Below are 23,242 nucleotides of genomic sequence, written 5' to 3' on the forward strand. Positions count from 1 at the left end.
GAATATGAAAAGCACAATTATTGAAAGATATATTGAAGTAAATCGTCAATTGACCAATTGATTAAAGCTTAGTCTCCTGTAAATTGCTTTGTGAAGGGGAAAAAAACCCATTAATATGGTTTATTTCATATCCATGCAAGCTTGAAAGAATTGCACCTTGCCCAGCGTTTCATTAGGCCTGCTGCTTCCTGCCACCCCCGCCACCACCACACATAAAAGCTTGACTCCCACTCACAAAAGAAGAGTTTGAGCAGACCCAGAATTTTCTGTAGAAATTGGTGCGTTCACAGGAAACTGTGTTTGCGTTAACAGCGATCATACTTTCATCTGACAAGTCCTGTTGGCAACATAGCATCAGACACTTCTTAGAGTCTGTAGGCATTTCAGCCTTTCCAGGTTACTTGAGGGCGACACCGCAAAACCAGAAACACTGGAAACTGGTGGTCCTTGAGTTTTCTGCAAGGACGTGGGAGATTCAGAAGCAGAATGAGACTTGAAATTGTCCAGGCCCGCAATGAATCTCAGCATCAATTCCTTTGCTAGACATAGAAAGTCACGTATTTCGTGTTGATGAAATATCTGACTTTCTGGTGCCGCTCGTCGGGAATATCCCCGAAGGCCTCACAATGTGAGGGTCCCTCTGGTTCTGTAATGTTCCCTAGATCACCAGGTTGTAAATTCCACGGTCGTAAAGCCCTGCTGCAAGTGTAAGGAAAGTCACGCGGTACCATCGAGTGCCTGGTGGCTTCACCAATGAGCACTGGTTTTTGTTTTTCTTTTCTTAATACTTAACAATTTCAAATATTAGTGACTTAGTGACTAGCTTCAACTTGGGAGTAAGCAGATAACTCAAATCCAAGGATGCTATATATTTTAGAGTGCACAGATCTTTAAATTAAAGGAAAATGGAGGCAATAAACCATGGGCCTTTGGCATCTCGTAGATAGACATCTATTTTATATTGAAACAATGGCTTTTGTATGTGTGTTATATATTTTTTTACAGATACTGTACTTAATTCTAGAAGTGTTTCTAGTCGTGAAGATTTGATAATAAGATATAATTTTAATATTTTAAGCGGCAGTGACTATGTTTAGTGTAATATTTATAATTTTCTTTTCCCTTACATGTTCATATAAGTGACCTTGTTAGGTATATTATTAGGTAAAATTTAAAATTACACCTCAATGCACCTTAAAAAATTAGGTACCTTATTAGGTATTTTTGGTAAAAAACAAAATTTAAACTAAAATATTCCGAGTGAATTTACAAGTTAAATGATCTTATCAGTAAATGCCTAAAAATTATGTTTTGATAGTCATTCAAAGAATGCATGAATAAAACCTCAGCTTTCTTCCAAGATAATAATTCTTAGGTTTTATTACCCTAAGTAACTCGTAGACTTACATATATCCCACAATTTGGAAGGTAGAGCAATAGGTATATAATTCTTATCTGTTTGATGTAGTATGCAATTGGAAAACAAATGTATTTATCAATCAAAACTAATTTTTTGTTCTCCAGACTCTAAGAATTATTACATCTTAAGTTTTTCACTGCTATCAAGTGGCATTTATAACCACCAATAGCCTATCCTAATTTGTAGTTGACTGAGAAAGAGCAAATTATCGGTGAAGAGTTACAGTTAAAATAACCTCATTTAAAAAAAATAAAATAAAATAACGTCATTTTATATTGGGGTCCCTGTGACCAATGAATTTCATGATACTCTCTCCCTACTTAATGGGGAGAAAAGGATTTTCGGAACTGTAACTTAGATACTGTTGGTTGGGCTTTCATATCTAAGAAAGCTTTCTTTGACATTTCGGAAATTAGGATGGGTTCAACAAACCTGGAAAATTAAAAACAAAACAAAACAAAACAAACATAGGACTGCCAAATCAATACTAATGGGCTGAAGAAAGTCAACTAGAGAAGTCATCAGACTCCTTGATAAAGTGTCAAGAAAGTGCATTAGGATGTGACCAGACCTCAGCAGCAGGAAGACTTCCCGAGAAAGTACTCGTGGGAAGAGACCATGTGGCACTCACCCAGCCTGCGCAGACTCATCGTAGGAAGCCAGCAGACCAAGTTCCTACCACAGAATCTGCTAGTACCCTCTCCTAGACCAGTTTGGGGACAATAGCAACGCAGTGTTTTTCTAGAACTGTCCAGAATTCTGGCCCCTACTCGAACCCTGTAAGACTAGCGGCCTTTTACTTCTTCAGGCATGACACATGTGTGCTTGATGACATGAACTCTATCCAATTTTTTCTAGTCAACTACTCTCCGTAAAAGTGCTCATTTCCCTTAAGCACTTTCACTGGGCTTCCGTGAACGATACTTAACGCTTCTATCAGCTTTCTTAAATGCACAGCAACCCAGCAAATACCACACAGCCTTACTGAGATTTTTTTGTGTGTCACTTCTTCTATTCCTGCCACAGTTATAGTTGGCGAACCAGGATGTCCGGTCAGTTGGTCAGCATCAACCCTAAGAGATTCACCCATTGCCACCTGATGGAAATTGATTACAATTAAACAATTAGGTAATATTGCCAAAGTGGAGTTTTTGTAGGTGCATCAAAGTTGCACATGTTGAAACACAAAGAAGGAAAGAATTCTAAAAATGTCTAAATACATCAACAATCAGTTTATGTAGTTCCAAGGGGGAAAGGTTGGAAATGGTATTTGTTTATTCCAAAAATTTAAATACATCCTTGGCTGTAAAGTCCTAATACACTATTAAGGAAAACTAAAAGTACATCCAGCTTTAGAAGTTTAAAAGATAAAACCATGTTTTTTTTTTTTTTTTTTCATGTGCCTTAATGTGTCTCACAAGAGATGGAAATCCAGGTGCTTCTGGTTTCCATACCACTTTTCTTTGCACCTATTAAAATTCCAATTTTGCTTTGAGAGAAAGAAAAATGATTCCACTTCTAGGATTATTTAGCTAGCTATGTGATGCAGAGGCAATTTTCAGATTTGCATTCTTATCACTGCTTCTGTAAGCTCAATTATTTTAACAAGGTCTTTCCAATTTCCCCTAATGTTTTTCATAACTACCTCGAGCTTACGTTTAAATCAAAACTCATTTTTGAAATAACGTATTTCTCCTAGACTTTTGAAGCTTTCAACATCGTACTTGTGTGGAGTTCCTGTTTCTACATATTGAAGTTTGGTATAAAGATTTTCTTTTTCCTCCGGTGGGTTTATTAAGCTACGGCCAAGTCATTAATGTAAGTTTTAGATTTACGTTTAACAGGATATTTTGACATCATGTTGACATATTGGCTCCTTATTCCGGTTAAAACCTTAAAACGGTAAAGTTTCAGCAGTTATGCAAGATAAGTGATTTCTAGAGATCTGCTTTACAACACAGTGCCTAAAGTTAACGATATCGTCATGTACACTACAAGTTTCGTTAAGATGGTAGTTCTCATGTTGTGTTCCTAACAACAACAACAAAAAAGCCGAGGGGTAAAGCTTTCCATTTGACAAAGAAATGGTACAGTTTTTTTTTTAATTTATTGTACTGAATTACTATACTTGATGTTCAGTATTTTTAAAAAGCAGATTATGAGATATTAATTGCAGGTCATCTTTAAGTCATTTATATATTCAGTACTTTATTGAAAAGAAATATATCTCAAACTTCTTTAAGAATCTGTTGGGAATACTTATATCAATCTGTTTTATGCTGAATGGCAAATGTCCTTGGAAAAGTAAAACCATCCAAACATGGCACCAAACCCTCACGGATGCATTAATCTTAAATTAGATGATTTTATGTTAGTATCTCATTGACTTTTAAGATATTTCGACTACAATGTATATGCGTCATACCTAACAATTAGCAAGTTTGTGTCCTTTCTTGTAATTACTTGCTTCTCCCAAAAATCTGTTGTGCTCTCTGAATTCAACTGGGCACAATGTGAGTTATATATCTTTTACTGAGAACATCTCACTCTAATTAAAAATACCCATGTTGGTCCTAATATGAGTTACAAGTTACAAGTTACCAAAGATTCAGAGAAAGGTTTAGTGAGACAGATTGGCTTTCATTCTTAAACTTCATCCCAGTTTGATTTGTGTGAATCTGTGATTTGGCTGAGATTACAGTACACAGCTTCAGAAATTAAATTGTCTTTGGAGATTATTGCTACTGTGCATATGTAATTAAGTGTACTCATTATTGTCTATAAAGCTGTAAAAAACCTGCAGTTTTATGGGAAGAATATAAACCCAATGATTTCCAATCAATCAGTTGCGGAGAGTTCTGAGATGTTCCAACCATTAGTTTTGTGAAAAACTTTAAGAAACACAATATTCCCGCAGTCAGCCTAGATGTATAAAGTAGTAAAAGCTACGCCATATTAATTAAACAAGCATTCATTAAGCACCTGCTGTGTGTTTGCCACCACGTACTCTAAGGTGTAAGAGAGTTATGGGATGTTAGATTTGGAGAGAACTTCAGAAAAAGTCTTGGTTCAATTTTCCTACTTTATTTTCAAGACCTAGAAAATACGAATGATTTAAGTTCTCACATCTAAAATTAGCATCAGCACTCAAATTAGAACATACAAGAAAAAACACAATTAAAACGAGTGAACCTAAGAGCTCAGAGTACGTGTTGAGTTGCCTAAAGATAGGAAAGTGTAACCGTACAAATTATACAGTTATGCCATAGGAAGGAAAGTCAAGGGATGATTAAACGTAAAATCCAATCTTACTGTTATATCTAGATCACAGTCCTCATCTTTTTCAGAAATAAGATCAGTCACTTTTACTGATTCCATGTGAAAGATAATTCTCCGTTGATTAAGGTCATTCATAATGACAGAAACATATGCTGAATTAATACTTTTTTAATACTTTACATTTAATCATAACATGAGCACAGCTCCTTCATGTGTATGCAACCTACCTGTTTGCTCTAATGGTAATGCTTACTAAGCTCTTGTGGCTTTGAAAATCCCTCTGAAATAACTCCCTGGTGATCTAAATCCATAGGTTGGGAACCAAACCAAAACCCATGAGATAGTTCTTCCTTCGGTGGCATATGCAAAATTTTTAGCACTTGAAGACTCTCTTGAAGGCCTCGTGTCACAAAGAATAAGGCAACACATTTTGTCAATTTGAACAAATAAAATTTATAGATAATGTAGCGTACCAGATTCAAAAGATGGCTTTCAACCGATTGTATTGCTCTTGGAGACGATGCCATGAACATTTATAAATAAACGGAGCATCATTAATACATCTCATAGCGATCTAGAAATTAAACAGACTAACCCTATGTCAGCGTACGGTTGACTTCAAATTTTGTAAATGCTATTTCCATTTTAATTATTTACGTGTAATTGAAGACAATTCTATGCTACCGTTATCAGCGCTCAATAGATTAGCATAGTTTACCTTTCGCCTCCTATTTTTCACCCTCTCCTTCCTTATAGCATTGCTGCATGGAAGCATTAGATCATTTAGTTTTACGTTTTCTGAGTTCTGGTTCCCTTCCATTAGCCTCGTTATTAGAGATGATTCTAATACCTTTCTTCCTGAATGAACTCTAAGTTTGCTATTCGTTGTTTCTTTTTCTTGTTTCTTACAGGACTCTAAATATAATCTCAGGCATTCCTCCAAAATTGCCATGAAGTAACAAGGGAGTAGCTGTAGAGCTATTTTTACATTTAAAGGATAAATTGTAGAATAGTAATACACTGTACCAAATTACACTTTCCTTAAACAAAAATTTAAACCAAAAATAGGACACAGACCTTCCATTTGCTATTCTATTCCATATATCTCATATATTACAGTAGACTTTCTTATTAACATCAGGCATAGGTTCTGGGCTTTTAAACTTCTTCATAAGGTAGATAAGCTTATCAAAATACTAGCTCTGAAACAGAAGGAAAATGGAATATAGAAGCAATTCTTTCTCACTTCTAAAGGTAGGCCACAATAAATAATACTATAGTTAATTTGCCTAAAATGTGCCATGTTTTTATATCTCCTTCCTACATTAAGATATTGAGAAAGAAAAAACATGTCCAAATCATTTTAGAAACATTTAAAAATATCCTTTAGATAACTGTATTTTATATATTTCATGAAACTAGAGATAAGATTTAATGTAATTATATCTCTATAATGTGAAATTTTACTAGAGAAATATTTTGTTCTCCATTTGATGTAGTAGAAGAAGCCACATAATAATCAATACCACACTTCATATTTCTATCTAAATATGCTAAATAGCATCATATTATGTTTTAAGCCATGAAAATTTTTTTTGGCATACAGATACGAGTTGGTTAGCATTCAAAAGGTCTTGACACCCACCAATGCCAATATGTGGAGAAGGGGGGATTTCACCACACATACAACAAGATATGCCCCAGATACCAACTGGATGTTCAGCTCGATTTTGACACTGTCCACAGGTTAAGGGTTCAGTCCTGCAAGTACTCCCCTCCCCAACTCCACCCTCCACCACAACCCCCCTCACCTTGGCCACTTTAGATTCCAGTTGCAAGTTTAGGTTGTCACCTGTGATTCTGACTGACTGTCTGGAAATCAGAGGCTTCCATGTTCCCCTCCTTAGTTTTGATTAGCTTACTAGAGAGGCTCACAGAACTTGGAGAAATATTTACTTACTAGATCATTGGTTTATTATAAAAGTACATAACTCATGAACAGAGAAGTGGAAGAAATGCAAAGGGCAAGGTCTGTGGAAAGGGCGCAGAGCATCCATCCCCTCGCCAGGCATGCCATTCCCCCCATATCTCCATGTCTTCAGCAACCTGGAAGCTCTCTGAGATCCTTCCTTTTGTTTTTGTTTTGCTTTTTTTGTTTTATGGAGGCTTCATTACAAAAAAAAAAAAAAAAAAAGATTGATTAAATCATTGACCATTGATGATTGAGCTCAATCCTCAGCCCCTCCCTTCTTCTTCAAGGAGGTCAGGGGCAAAGAGTGGGATGGATCTGAATGTTTTAATCCTCTAATCTCATGGTCAATTCTCTTGGCATCCAGCCTCAATCCCTGGGTGCTTTCCAAAAGTTGCTTCATTAACATAGCAAAAAATAGCTTTATTATTCTCCACACTTAGGAAATTCCTAGAGTTTTGGAAGTAGTGAGCCACGAACCATGAACGAAGACCAAATATATACGAGAAATATATTTGGGTCATCTGAGTGCCCAAATATGCATTTTTCTTATAAATCACAATATCACAGCATTGAATATTGAAATACATGTATTAGTTTAGGCTATGCAAATACGGAAGTAAGAAAACCGTGTTTTAGATTCACAAAAAATATACTGAAATTAAAAATCCTTGAGTCAGTCACTCTGAGTGGTTCTGTCAGTTTGAGCTCTTGTCAGTTGGTACCACTGAAATGATAATAAACATTGAGTAATTTTAGAACTGAATATGTTCCGGGCACTAGAGACACTCACAGCTTGAGTAGGTGACTGACATGTAACAGTAAGAAGTGTAATCTTGAATTATATAGGGGTAAGGGGATGCCACAGAGGAAAGAGCGGTCACATCTCCAGAGGGGAATTAAGGAAACCTTCACGAAGGAAGGGTCACTTAAGTAGGGTCTGGTAGAAAGAATATGCCTGGTGTTCAAGATCGGAAAGGGTCCGAGGACTAACAGATGCAAAGCCTTTAAGTGTGAGAATTTGGTATGTCTTTGTGTTTCAGCGTGTGTGAGAAGCTTATCTTGCAGCCAGTGCAAAGCCACGTGGGCAGCAAATTAGGGAAATACCTCTTGCTCTACAAAAGGATTTTTACTTGATCCTGTCAAAGTCGGGGACTGGCTAAAGAATTTCAAGTCAAGAAGTAACAATGTGGCTGTACTTTGGAAAATTGATTGAAGTGGTTTGGAATTGAAAGCAGAAAAGCCAATTAAGAGTGTATTGTAATGGCTTAAAAGGAAGAAAATGAGAATGAAGACGTAGTCAAGTAGAAAGACAGCACCTTTAGAGAGTAGAAGCAAAGGGTAGAGTGACTGAGGGAAAATGGGAGTTGGTGGGAGGAAGGTGATCACTCTCTCTAACCTGGCTGACAGATTCAGAGTAGAACAAGACAAAGAATCCAAGGACAGCAGTTCTGCTGATGAAGAAGAGTCCATTTTTGAGTATGTTTGGAACCTACAAGGAAATGCTTCATGAATGAGTGAAGGATTATTCAGTGTGCTTGTGTTGCTGTGGTTGGAATCCATGTCCAAAGGGCAATTTTCGAGAGTATCCAATCCAGGGCACCTGGGTGGCTCAGTAGGCTAAGTGTCTGCCTTTGGATGGAGTCATAATCCCAAGGTCCTGCGATCTGGTCCCACATTGGGCTCCCTGCTCAGTGGGGAGCCTGCTTCTCCCTCTCCCTCTGCTCCTTCTCTCTCTCTCTCTCAAATAAATAAAATCTTAGAAAAGAAAAAAAAGAAAAGAAAAGAAAAGAAAAGAAAAAAGAAAAGGACAAAGAGAGTACTCAATCCATGGTACCTTTCTAGCTTTGCATGCTATCATTTCCATTCACGTATTCATGCATTCATTAGTAAATTTATTCAAGAGATTTCAATAGATGTTTGTAGATTTTGCTAGGTTGGCACATGATGCATCATTAAAGACCACAGTCCAGACTTCCACTATTTTAATTTAGCAGGGAATACTAAGAAGTAGGCTAACAATCAGAGTATTGTGTGGGAAGCACAAATTGCATCCAAAAACCATAGCTTATTGTTTAATTTGCATTTATGTGATTATTAGGACAAACATTTAGATAATTATTACATAGTTGTATTTCTATCTTTGGCTTTCCTGTGTACATCATTAGAATATTTATTTGTTAGAAAAATTCATGATTTTGAACACCATTTGTCTAAGGTCTTTATTTTTGTGATATTAGTAAGCTTTGTTTATTGAACGTTTTATTGTCCTTCATAGTTGATATTTAAATATTGCTCATTGTTTGTATTCTGTTATTAAAACTATAATAATGTGTTTATACTTTAAATAAAAATATACTTCAGAAATAGAGATTATATATGTGAAAGTGCATCGCTTGTGCCTAGCAGAGAAGGCACATCCATGCTTTTCATTTCCGTGTTTTTTGCCTTTCCTTTCTAGTCCCCTCCACATATGCTGTCTAATGTTCTGTTATGTCCAACACACTTGCTCTTCCATACTTCACTGTTAAGTCTTTGAAAGAAGAAACCAAATTTGGGATGTCTTTCTGTTCTCATCGATCCCTATCATTATTAATCATTTACACAATAAGCATTTATTGAGCACCCAAAACACGACATTCAGGAGATGCTGAGATACATGAAAATATGCCTTAAGCTCATTACAGAAACTCAGAGGAGGTGACATTTATACTAATCAGAAAATAAGAGGAGGAAATTGCTCAAAAATGCCCATAAAAAGTGGGTAATGATATTACAGGTAGAGAGAATAAGTTTAAAGATTCATAAGCATTAAATGATAAGTATGTGGGAGGCAATAGCTCCGTGTGGCCCGAGAACTGCACGTGTAGAAGAAAGTCCTGTAGGCTGAGAAGAGAGACTATGTCAGATGGCGAAAGGTTTGTTTTGTCTTAGCAGTTTAAGTTTTTTGGGGGGGATTCTGTTTATTTGTTAGGTATTGAGAGGTGCCAGTTATTTTAATCAGGAGAATGATATGAGCACACAGTTTTAAAGGGTGTGCTCTTTCCATATAAGACAGAATGGACGGGGCACCTGGGTGGCTCCGTTGGTGAAGTGTCTCCCTTCAGCTCAGGTCGTGATCCCGGGGTCCTGGTATCGAGTCCCGCATAGGGTTTGCTGTTCAGCGGGGAGTCTGCTTCTCCCTCTGTCCTTGCCCCTCTCCCTCCCCCCTGCTCGTGCTCTCTCTCTCTCTCTCACATGCACTCTCTCAAATAAATAAATAGAATCTTAAAAGGATGGATTGAAGAGAAGAAATGCTGATCACGTTAGCACGTAGTTATTTTCATGCTAAATGGAGTTATTAAACTCTATTCATGTGTGTGCTCGTGTCTTTTGTGTGGTTTCCAAAAAAAAAAAAATGCATGTTGAATATGCATGTTTTACGGGGAGGCCTGCAGGGTGTTTGGTAAGGATACAGAACTTTTATAGAAAGTGTACTCAATTGGGACAGGTTAGTACCTACCTGTGTTGGTGGAAGATGATTATTGAGTATTGAGACCAGGATGTTAGCTGAAGAGGAATGGGGAGAGGAGAGTAATTTATATCTCCAGAAGTCAGTACTTCCATTTTAACAACCACCTTTGTTTGTCTTCCATTATTTTTGGTGTTATTGAATGGTAATTACTAGTAGCATGTTAAATAATGTGTAAGATGAGGTAAAGTAGATGGGGTCACTGAAATGGGTGTTTTAAACGTGGAAAACTATACTAGGATTAGGGATCTAAAAATTAATGACTAAAATTAAAATGAAACAAAGCAAAAACCGAATATTTCTCAAGCAGCGCAGTTGTGGAGTTTTATGTTTTCAATCTGGGCACGCCAAGTATGCTTTTTGTGAGAACTGTTTCTTCAGAACTACAAATGACAAGTTGATTTTGAACAAATGAGTACAAGAAACATTTTAAGAATATCTGTTGAGTTGATGGAAGCTACAAGGAGAGGGTAAGTGATTAAGAAGTGGAAAATAGGCAATTTGGAGAATAACAGAAAAAAAAAAAAAAGACTGATGGAATGATCTAATCCACACTCTAAAGATTTTGGAACCTAATCCATCATATGAAGTTTTTATAAGGTCCTAAGGTGAAGCTATCATAAAACATATGGAATAATTGGGAAGTAATAATTTACTGGAAAGGGAACTAGAAGTGGGAGGAGGACGTTTCATGACCATGATTGAGAGCTCAGATTAATTGCCCGTATATTATTTATTTGGTCATTGTTACATTTTTCAACATAATAACTTGACAAAGAATCTTTACTTCTCTGAAAACCAACTTCAGATTTTACTGTAAACCTGTGTGAGACACAGTCTGAAACATCCATTTTGCCTTTATTCAATTTCTGTTACTAAGTCAAGAAAATATAATTTCCAGTGAAATAAGTCAGCACTGCAGTGAAAAAAATATTTTATGAAAACAAAATTGATACGGAGCACCTGGCTGGCTAGCAACCCTTGATCTTGGGGTCTTGAGTTCAAGGCCCACACCGGGGTTGATGTGTACGAAAATTTAAATAAATAAATAAATAAATAAATAAATAAATAAATAAATAAAATTTTAAAGGCTGATATCAACACAGTACATAAAATGATCTAGCTCATAGCATGTTTTATGTCAAATATAAGCTACCTTTATTTAATAGGCTTTAGAAATGTAAAGAAATTCAACACTCGGTTGTTCTCAATTCCTTATTTCACAGATGAGGAAACTGAGACCCAGGAAAATTAAGTGCCTCCCATGAGGTAGGGACAAAAATCCAACTCCTTTCCCTTGTCTATGCTTTTTTCTGCCACACAGCCTTGATGTGTACGTCATATGTTAAAGATTATTTTTCAATGAAATAGTTCATAAAGCAAATAAAATGATTTCTAGTTCCAGTTTGTCTCGAGATTGTTATTCTAGTCCTGGAAAGTTTAAACAGATGTTATGTGTATGTAACAGGCAATTTATCCACTTAAGGAGAGAAATAAACATTTTGCTTTTGCCACTGATGTAATCTAACATCTAGAAAATGTTCATATCCTGTTACCTGGGTGTTAGGTCACAGTGAGAATAGAAGGTGCCATCCTCTCTTTGTTCACTGGTTAGTTAGCAATATCTTCTGTGACTTGAGTAAAAGTCACATTATTGGCAGGTATACAATAACTTTGTGGTAACAAATCATTTGCTCTCATAAATGGCTTTTAGGTGTTAGATCAACGAATTCGTGGCTTTTTATTTAATGCCATTAAACTGAAACTTTTAGACCAAATTCTAGATGTTACCAAAAATAATCCTTTACTATAAATTATAGGTAATTTCCTGACTTGTAATAAAAAATAAAACAGTTCCGAAGCAAGGTCATTTATCAGCATTTTGGCTTTAATTAATGGGTTAAAATAATGATCCGGAAGAAAACTTAGTATTTCAAAGTAGAGGTGGCCGTTTGAAAATGACACTGTCGGCTTGGTGTGAGACCATCGGAGATGAACACAGACGCAGTAGTGTTGACGTGTGCTTCCACGTGTGGTCGACCTTTGGACGTGAAGCATCCCAGTACTCAGAGTAGGGAAAGAAAGCTAGCATCAAAAAGAAGGCAAGAGAATAATAGCTCAATTACCAGTGAAATCAGGAACCCTGGTTTTCAAAGTTTCTCTTAATTGTACAAACTGACTTCTTGAGAAAACACAAGTTTGATAAATGACGTGTGGTTGGGCTCACGTGCAAACTGACAAATGAAAGCATCTCTGGGCACCTTCTGCTTTCTCAAGTTAATATATTATTAAACTATCATTTATATATAAACTTAAATATATTGGGTAAATAGATGACTGGCAATTAATACTTGAACGTTTCCTTGATTGGGAAAGAGGACTCAGAACACCTGTGTGCTGATGTTGCCGCTCTTCTCTTGAGCTGCCTGAGAAGGGCACTCTGATAAATTGAATGTGACCTTTTTAGCATCGCTCAGTGATAAATGTTTCATTTCTTTATGACACAGTGGAATCAAAAAAGTGGTATTTGTTTTATACTCTGATCACGGACATTGGGCCCAAACAAAACAAAACAATAAAGAAAGAAAAAGTGGAAATTTTTGACTTCACTCCAAAAAATTCAAAAGGAAAGTTGATTACGTGTAATATTTACACTAATCTACTTCTTTAAGTGACTTGTTCAGTTACAACAATATGCATAAATGCGCATGATCATCCATGTCTATTTATAGATGTGGAAGTAAAAATCAAGAATAATTGGCAGTCTGCTATTTTGGGGAAATATATTTTATTTGGTCTCCCAACTGGAGAATCAGAAGAGAACTCTTTGAGGAAGTTGCATGGATAATTATAATCATCTCCTACCAGAATAGAGATTCAATATTTAATTTTTTGTTCAATATTTATTCAATTTGTTCTCTCACATGTTTTGCAAATATGTATGGAGAGTCTATTTGTTCATCTTCTCTCTTACCCACAAGAGTGTAAACTGCAAGAAAACAGTGACGTGGCCTGCCTTGATTACTGCATTGTACCCTGCACTACTAACTACGCCTACACAGTAACAGGCCTTCAATACACATTGATGAATGAATGAGCGCCAGTCTCTGGACCGTGTTTTAAGTATGGCCTGTTGTATTAATGTCCAGCTGAGAGGGTGGAGCTAGGATAAAAAAAATCAAATACTTCATCAATAAATATTTAAAGATAATTGTGTGAAAATGTTACTCTTGGTTGATAATGACTCTCCCACATTGCCATGAAGTATGCAGGCTACAGGCTCACCAAATTGCTTGAGTTTAGGGCTCAAAAAGAGAAAGGTAAAGAAAATGTAGTCTAAGAAATCCTGGAAGTTTATATTCTAGAATTAAGGTTGTGAATTTGCATATAGCTACTTAACGGTGACCTATTAGCATAAAAAGCCTTTAGAGATTGCAGGTAGTTATTACACAAGAGCTACATTAAACCTTTAAGATGCAGATGTCCCAGCATATGAGTTTTCGGACTCAGCTCCAGGAGGACAGGTTAGTGATCACTAAATTCAGAATGTGTTTGTAAATGTTTTCATCTCCACGTTTGTCTAAAATGTTTCTTATTACACACTAGTTAAGGTTTACAATTCTGTCTCCTCCTCCTGCTCCTGCATCGGAGAGTTACTCGCCTAACACTGTCCATAGGAGGATTCACTGTTTCGAGACTATCAGCGAAATTTCGGTTGCTAGAATCAGCCCCAATTGCAGCAACTAAAGATATTGGTAAATTAATAGAATCATAGGAAATAATAAATTCTAAGGTGAGGGACATGACATATTCTTTGACACCTTTGTAGCCTTGGTTGTATTGACTCACCCCTATTCCATTATGAAGGAATGGGAAAATATCCAAACTCAGATTTTTGGAAGTAGTATGGAGATAATTCCTGTCACTGGAGAAGGTGACTTCTTTGAGAGGGTTATAGACATAACTATCTCTTCTAAAAAAAACTAAACTGTCCCAGGTCATTTAAAAGTTTTTGGAATTTATTTTTTAATTGAATTTATCTATAAAACTTTGAGAAAATAATTTATTACATAATATGATTAGCTTCCCACCGAGGCCTTTCGTTTTTGGGTGCGTATGAGAGCATACATACCACAGCAACTGCGTCTCTAAGTATACAGACGTAGTGTTGTCCCAGATCTCGCCGAGCACCTACCAAGACATGTATTTTAATTTCACTCCGTTACTCCCTGTAATTTTGCCACCTGCTACAGCCCTTGTATTTATTTGTATTTTATGATGTAATATCAGGGCGTTCCCAACGGGTCTTGGTGGTGGTGTCCTTCAACAGCTCACTCTCTGTCACTAGAATTTCCATTGCTTAGTTACAACAGAATATAACACAAGCTCTTTGAGGTGTTAGAAGAAGACTTCCTAAGTGCCTGGACACTCAAATTCATTATTAACTTTTCTACTCAATATTTGATAATATTTGTAGATAATATTTATAGAATACGTATTTTGTGTTAGGCTCTCTGCCTCGTCTCGTTTAATTTTTAGAACCACCCTGTTGGGTAGATACCATCGTTATTCTCACGTGATAAGTGAGGAACTTGGTGGTTATGAAGTAATTTGGCAACATCTGGTATATAGTAGAGCTGGGAATCTAACCAAGGTTATCTCTTTCCAGTGTAAGCATGCATAAGGTCTGCGCTCTGAATACGTGGATATGTTGAATTACAGCCTCACGAGGAGACATTTTATCTTACATAACAAGTGAATGAATGACTGCGTGAATTGCCACATAAAATGTATCTCAACACTAAAGGAAGGCAAGAAAATATTGTCAAGATAGGGAAAATTTCTTATCTATAGGTTGCTTATCTTTGATTTTCACATTTTGATTCTTAGCTTCAGGATAGGAAAATAATTTTTAAGCTTATGTATAAGAAGCATAGGCATATTACAGCCTTTATTTTCCCTCGAGTATTAGGAGTCTAAATATACATTCGAGGGGCACCTGGGTGGCCGGGTCAGTTAAGCCTCCAAGTCTTGATTTTAGCTCAGGTCTGATGTCAAGAGTTGTGAGGACAAGTCCCACATTGAGCCTGCTTAAGATTCTCTCCCCCCTCCCCGCCCGTCACTCTCCTGATCTCTCTCCAAAATAAATAAATAAATAAATAAATTAATTAATTAATTAATTCAGATTTGTTTTAGTGATATGTTCTTTACCATATAAATTATGTGAGTTAATAGATATATCAGTAAGTATGTATTTAATATTTGTGAAACTCAGCTTTCAGTACTTTTCAATATATCATGTTTTTATGTCACCAATGTCATCTGGGAAATGCCATAAAAATATCTCACTATAAATTGTTCAATTGGTTACTTATTTGTCCTGTCATAATTCAGTTATGAATCCCCTTAACCTAGCTAATGGGCAGCTACTGTAATCTACTGTCATGGAAATAAAATAACATCATGTGGTAATATGAAACTAGAAGATAATGAAAATATAACTAACTTACTATGTATTTAAACCCATGCATACTTTCTGATTCAGAGCCTTAATATGAATTTTCCTTGCCATTTGAAAATGAAGTTACTTCTCCCAAGAGTTTATGCTGATGCTGTTTTTGTGAAAATACAAAATTTAATGAATTCTAAAAGGAGATCATTTTTGCTTTTCCCTATAGAAAAATGGAGGATTTCTGGCAAATAAAATAAGACCTATATCTTTTTCTGGTCATTTTATCTTTTCTGAACTAGCGCTCCTCTGTTTCTCAAGTCCTTTTTGACAATGAATGAACTATATTCTGAGCTCTGGTATTTGCAGTGATTTGAGAAAAAAATCTTCTAAACTTTCCTCAAACTGGCCACTCTCGATGTCAAATAATTGATTCTGTGTAGGCAGTGGAGGAAGTTCTTTCTGCTATTATCCACACAATTAGGAGTTTTAAAGAGTATAATGAAAAAAATTCTGATTTTAGGGATGCCTGGGTGGCTCAGCGTCTCCCTCTGGCTCAGGGCATAACCCCGAGGTCCCGGGATCGAGTCCCGCGTTGGGCTCCCCTGGAGGAGTCTGCTTCTCCCTCTCCCTATGTCTCTGTCTCTCTGCATCTCATGAGTAAATAACATCTTTAAAAAAAAATTCTGATTTTAGAAAAATGTGGAAAACACTTGCTGATTATGCTGCAAATTTGTCCAGACCTCACATTGTTTATTCATGACTTTACAAGCAGCATACTACAATTTATTTTACATCTGTAGATTATTAGGTAGAATGCTCCATTAAAATTCACCATTCAGAAGTATTTTTCATTTGTTACTCCCTTTTGTTTTGCAATACATAAAACAAGATCTCTGGAGGGATTGTATTGATCTGTCTAGAACTACACTGGCTGGTGTGGAACCCAGCTCCCCATTCACTAGGTATTGGAGACTTGGCCATGTCGCTTAAACTTGTTAATGTGTCAGTTTCTTCCCCTGTAAAATTAGGATCATAAAATACCTACTCTAGATGGACGCTTTAAGGACAAAATGAGTCTTTATTTTAAATACTTAGAAAAGTGCCTGGCACATTAAAAAAAAAAAATCAGTAAGCATTAGCTCACATTACTATTTTCAGTATAGACTTTTTCCCCCCTTTTTATCAAGCTCAAGCACAAAGCTGATGAAATAAGCAAAAGGCACAAGAAATTGTGCTCATGCGCTCATATCAAAGTGATGGATGAGTTCCATTTTAAATTGTGAAAAATGATAGAACAATCATGCAGGTGCAGAGGAATTAATATATGGAGATATTTGGATATTTCATTATTTTTATGCTACTGTTTCCAAATAAAGCATGATGCTTTCAACACTTCAGAAAGGATTTTAAAACTAGATTATAAAGTATCAGTGTTGTGAACTATATAAAATCCACATACAAATGTAATGAAATTGAATTGAGGAATGAGACAGATTTTCAATCTATCTGAAGATAAAAATAACAAAATTAAATTGAAAATAACCTTTTATAAAACAAAAATTACATTGAGTGACTTCTGTTCTTTAACATTTTTAAAGTTTTCCAACAATTGAGTGACTTTTGTTCTTTAACATTTTTAAAGATTTCCAACAATGCCATTTTCCTGCATTTTAGCTTTTTACACTATTAGACTTTAACAGCCAGAATAGCATGAAACATTTAAGAAGATAACATTTTTCCAGATTTAAATTTTAATCATGTCATATTGAACTTTCTCACTTTTATTAGTAGAAATAAACAGTAACATTCAAGTAAATTAATATTATTTAAATTATAATTTAGTCTTTTTATGATTGTAACTTATAATGAAGAAGGATCAAGGTGTAAAGGCCCTTTTCTTTTTTATTCTTTAAAAAAATATTCTGCTTTAAATGGTTCTAAACTTTTAGTATTTTTCAAAATTATTTTTTCCTTGGCCTGGGTTCCTGGGTATGTTTTTCATAAGAAAGAAAGAGAAGCAGACAGATAAGGCCAGAAAGGAAGGAAATCGAGGGAAAGGAAGAAAGGAAGAAGGGGGGGGGGGGGAAGTGTGTAGTTAAGGAAAGTATTTTGCTGGCATTTATCATATTAACAGAAATGATCATATAAGTGTTTTTGCTTTGTTTTAGCTTTCATAACACCACAAGTCACTGAAGAAATTAACAATGAGTGTAGCAGAGTAACTAGGCTTACAATTTATCTTCTCAAAACATATAAGTATTTGTCATGTTAAAAGAAAAATAGCACCATAATAAATTATCTTGTAGCTCCTCTGAAGTAAGTGAAAAAATCCAAAAAACTCTCAAAAGTCACCCTGAGGCTTTGGCTGCACATTTAAGTGCAATATTCTAAGTTCCAAGAATCAGACGTTTGACCGACTATACCACCCAGGTGTTCTGTTTTGTTTTTAAGTAAACCATAGGCCCAGCGTAGTGGGACTTGAACTTACAACCCAAGATCAAGAGTCATGTGCTCTACTGACTGGGTCAGCCAGGCGCCCCAATTCTAAGATTGCAAAAATACCTTTAGTTTACCCCTTTCTAGCCATGGCCTCTCTTTCGTTTCTCCTTTTAAATTTCTTGTGTCCCATCCCTCTGCTCTGCTTTCATTTTATTTTATTTTTTTAACCCCATTAATCACCTCCTCTCTGGAAACACTGATGTGGTGAAGGCCGCCTTCTGTAGGCTCATCTTACCTGACCTATCTGCTGTTGCTTTTAACATTTTAAATACCAGCCCCCACCTCCCCCCCACCCCGCCACCTGCAGCATCATTGAATTTAAGCTGATATCACTGATTATCTCCAGTGTCTACAGCAGTGGTTATCAGTAGAATGTAAAGTAAGCAACTGAATGGCAGAAGCAGCTCTTCATCTTCCATCAAACAGTAATAAAATAGTTACTCCTTAAAATACCAGAGAAATGCAAATATTTACGTTTGGAATCATCTTTTAGATGCTCCTAACTTGAAGCCAATTATCAGCTCTTTTGGTGGCATATTAATGCATATTTTCAACATTGTCAAACGTAAGACGTAAAGCAGCAAGCCATATATATTCTGTGTTTATAAATCAATGAGATTTATGAAACAGGATTGAGGGTACTAATTATGTCAAGTAAGGAAAAGTAGGTAGATCTGGCTGACATTTCTTGGAAGGTTCTTTGTTAAATGTAAGAAACCCAAATACAGATAGCTTTTCATTTAATCAAGTCGTGTTTCCAGTGTAAATGAATGGCTATTGAAGTCTTTATATCCCGTACTTTTCTTAAATGCTTCGCTGAATGTTTAATACTCTGGCCTCCCAGTTTGGAGCTGCTTTTAAAGGAGCCTTTCATAAAACTTGGGACAGAAACCTGCTCCAGACGACCACATGGAGGGTTGTACAAAAGAGAAACAAATTATAAAAGCTCAGTGTTTCTTGGTTGCTTAAAATTTCTCTCTTCCTCTTTCTTTTTACAAAAAAAAAAAAAAAAAAAGATTAATCAGTGACCTATTTTAGTTTCTAGAGCCTAACTAGTTGAAAATTTTAATGTAAAGGTTCATATGAAACCATTTAAGTGATTAATAAATAATAAATATTAAGAGAATTAGACAATATTTTAAAATCAAGCAAACAAAAATTTAGCCAAGATAATAAAGACAATGTATACACAATCAAAATTAGTTTCCTTCACATGCTATTTTAAATTATTATATAAATCAGTACACTCATCCATAGTTGCTGTGTAGTCTTCAGTGTTTTTGGTGTTTTCTAGAATTAATCTTTATGACAAGCATTCCCTGCAGTGTCTCTGTCCATTGGAAGGGCATGGGGGCTGGAAGAATGCAGACCTGGGTCCAATTATGTTTGAACCACTTAACGTATGTTAATTCTGATGTATTAAGACCATTGAAGCTCCACAGGATTAAGTTATCTGGAAAAGAGATTAATAACTTGTTCCTTGTCTTTTTCATAGGTTTATATTACAAGAAATACATGAAATAGTATTGGTTTCCAGTTTCAAAACAAGAGATTGTAACTACAAATTAATTGATGTGATTGTATTCAAATGCGACTTTACTACTTGGCTGGGTCCCATGAAGGGTTAGTGTCTTTCTACACTTGCAGATGGTTGCTGTCAATCACCAGAAGAAATGGATGATAAAACATAGACAGATTCTTAGAAACTCTACCTACCCCATTTGTTGAAAAGTAGCAACCCAGATCTTAATGAAACCAACAGTTTCCAAGAAAGCATTTTAGGACCTTTGCCATATGGCACAGTTTGAAGGGTAAGAAAAATACAAGAAAAAAAATTTGTAAGGAAAATCTAAATATTATTTTTTTCCCCAAAAAATACAGTCTACCAATTAAATTTTGGCTCTCAGAAATGTAACTGATTATTTTACAATTATTCTTTTATTTTGATCCACACAGATATTTCAACTAACCAATTCCATCCATAGTAACGATGATACTAGATTCGGTAGAATTAGCTATTCACATTAATAAAAATAAGTTACCGTTGCCAAACTGCTACTTCATTTCATGCATTTCTAGACAATCTCTGAGGGCCATTTTCCAAAATACTTTCCAAAACATCTTTTGGCACTTCAGATCTTAACAACTTGTGAGTAAGTTTAAAAATTTTTATTTTAAAATGCCATGTAAATATAATCATTTTTAGTTTATGGAAATGAGTTATAATCAGAATTTTGTCTGCTGCAGTATTGTGGCGAGAAAAACTAGGTTCTTGAGATAATATATATATATATAATATTTTAAGCCACTTTTATTTTGTTTTCTCCTACAATGGACAGCTCTTTAAAAGGAACATACCTAAGTTTAGAAGAAGAAACGGGGTTTCATATCACGTGAGCATCAAAAGAGGTAAAAAAACAGCATGGTGGTTTAGCCCAAAGAATAATATATTCAAGCATCAAAATAGAGATTTTGAAGTATTTGACTCGATGCCATTTCAAAAAAACATAGGTCTACTATGTTTCTGTAGTAACTGACGTGTCCTTATAGGGAGATGGTAACTGTTCCTGACTTGGAGGATGCGCTTCCAGTAGTAAAAATTACCTTCTGAGAAGACACAAACGAGCCATTCAGTGACACTCGACTAAACCATATTTTCCCTATTCTAGCGTTTGCCCTGAGGGTCTAGGCACCATAACTAGTGTGTGAAGGGATGTAAAGAGCCCACTGTGATCACTTGCTCTTCAACAGGGACATAAGGGTATATATTGCACTTCATCTTAAAAAATTCTCACAGGTACTTGGGTCACCAGTAGAAATGACTTATTGACATCACCCCCAGGACCCAACGGGGTAAAATATCATGAGTCTTCCTAGTGTGTAAGTTCTTTAGGCATAAGATTTTAATCCGTGCCATAATAAATAAAGAAAAAAATAGCTTCTCCCTTTATCTTGACTCTTTCCCCCAGAGTAGGATAATGTCTTGGGTTAGGAATCTATGGTCCAAGGTGGATGTGACAAGAACCAGAGGTGGACTGTGCCAAGACCCTGACAGGTCACACTCCTCCTCCACAGAAGAGATCAAGGCTGGGGGAGTAGAATGGAGTTTCAAGAAGTAATGCACGAGGTTGTATAGTGTTGCTGTTGCTCTGAGAATAGTCAGTAGAGGGGTGCAAAAAAGAAATGAAACCTTTAACCCAGAGAAGCAAAACCATACTCCAAAGAAGCATCGTCAGCATCACCACGAGCAGCAGCAGCAGCTGCCACCACCATCACCATAACTGCAAACAGGCAAGAAGCCCACGGCAAAATGAAGACTTGAATTGACCTGAAGGATTTTAGGAAACCAAGAAAGAAGACCTTCATCCAACATAACTGGCTTTTTTTTTTTTTTTTTTTTTTTGAGGGCACTCTTTCTCCTGACATCAATGAGGAGGAGATGAGGAAACACCTTGGGTAATAGGGGATGACAGGTGAAGTCTTCATTCATTAGGATGAGGGCTTTGGCTTTATCCACTTGGAAACACCAACCCGAGCGGAAGTTGCCAAAGTAGAGCTGGAGACATGCTGCTCCGTGGAAAGCAGCCGCGTGTGCTCTTTGCTTGCCAGAGCACATCCCTTACGATCCCAAGCCTTCCTTAGGATGTTTTCAACAAACTGCTAGAAGAAGTCATTTCTGTGTTTGACCAGGGAGAAAGGGCAGTGGTCATCGTGGAGGGTCAAGGAAGGCCCTCCAGAAAAGGCCTTGTTGACTTCTCCAGGAAGCCAGCTGCTTGGAAAGCTCTGAACAGGTACCATGAAGGCTCCTTCCTGCTAACCACAGTTCCTCGGCCTGTGCCTGAGGAGCCCATGGACCAGTTGGCTAATGAAGAGGGACTTCTAGGGAAGCTGCTTGTGGAGAATCAGCAACTTCACAGGGAGCGAGAGCAGCCACCCAGATTGACACAGCCTGGCTCCTCTGAGCCTGCGTATGCAGAGTGCTAGAAGGCTACTCGGGGTGAGAAGCAGCAGCTGGGGCAAGTGGGCCGCTACGTCAAGGAAGCTCATGAGGAGCTGGAGCTGGGGATGGAGATGGAGATGGAGTTGGAGATGGAGATGGAGATGGAGATGGAGATGGAGATGGAGATGGAGATGGAGCTAGAGATGGACCTGAAGCTGGAGGTGGAGATGGAGATGGAGATGAAGATGGATCTGGAGCTGGAGCTGGAGATGGCAATGGAGATGGAGCTGGAGATGGAGCTGGAGCTGGAGCTGGAGATAGAGATGGAGATGGACCTGGAGATGGAGTTGGAGATGGAGGTGGAAATGGAGTTAAAGATGGAGGTGGAGATGGAGCTGAAGATGGAGCTGAAGATGGAGATGGAGATGGAGCTAGAGCTGGAGATAGAGCTGGAGGTGGCTCGCCATGAGCCCCAGGTCATGCTGGTGACACAGGATTTGATGAGGCTCAAGAGGAACTTCGGAGGATGGAAGAAGTAGAAAAAAAAAAAAAAAAAAACAACTGAAGCTCGAGCAGGAGGAGGAGCACAGGTGTTGTGAGGAGATTTTGCAGGAGGAAAGGATGCAGCAACAGCAGGAAGGATTCAAGGGAACGTTTCCTGATGTGACAGAACAGGAGATGCGGATGGGCCAGACGGCGGTAGGAGGTGCTCTGGACATCTCCGGAGCCAGCTGGTACCCTGGCTCCTCCTGGACCTGCCGCCATGATGCCCGATGGAACCTTGGAGTTGACTCTCCCAACAACTGCATGCCTTGTCCAGTCTGCTACAAGGGAAGGAATTGGGGCAACTGGTGGAACCCCTCCTGCATTCAGTGTTGCCATTCTGAGGTTGAATTTGCTCCAAACAAACGTCGCCAATACTAATAAAAATGTCAGTGTCCAGTTTCCCAAAATCCCATAAGAGAAAGACCCTTTTTGGACTAGCCTGAATTCTGCTCCGGAAAAATGTCAGGGATTCCTCCCAATAGTTAGGTCTCCGTTGCCTGTACTGCTCTGGGGGAGTTTGCTGGAGGCCGAGGGCAAGGGAGGGGAGATATTTAACAAATCAGTTCTGTGCAATATGTCATTTAATTAATTGATTCTGGTGGTGCACTCCTGAAGTCTCATGTGAT

At 37.1% G+C, this 23,242-nt stretch overlaps 1 protein-coding gene and 1 pseudogene across 4 annotated transcripts in view; both read left to right on the forward strand.

Moving 5' to 3' along the window:
* KCND2 (potassium voltage-gated channel subfamily D member 2) overlaps positions 1-23,242 on the forward strand; it is a 476,309-nt gene that overhangs the window by 43,505 nt on the left and 409,562 nt on the right. The gene's annotated exons all lie outside the window — the stretch shown is intronic.
* LOC102154153 lies at positions 8,029-22,994 on the forward strand (annotated as a pseudogene).

The sequence above is a fragment of the Canis lupus genome, chromosome 14, assembly GCF_011100685.1.
Source record: "Canis lupus familiaris isolate Mischka breed German Shepherd chromosome 14, alternate assembly UU_Cfam_GSD_1.0, whole genome shotgun sequence".
Classification (NCBI taxonomy): domain Eukaryota; kingdom Metazoa; phylum Chordata; class Mammalia; order Carnivora; family Canidae; genus Canis; species Canis lupus.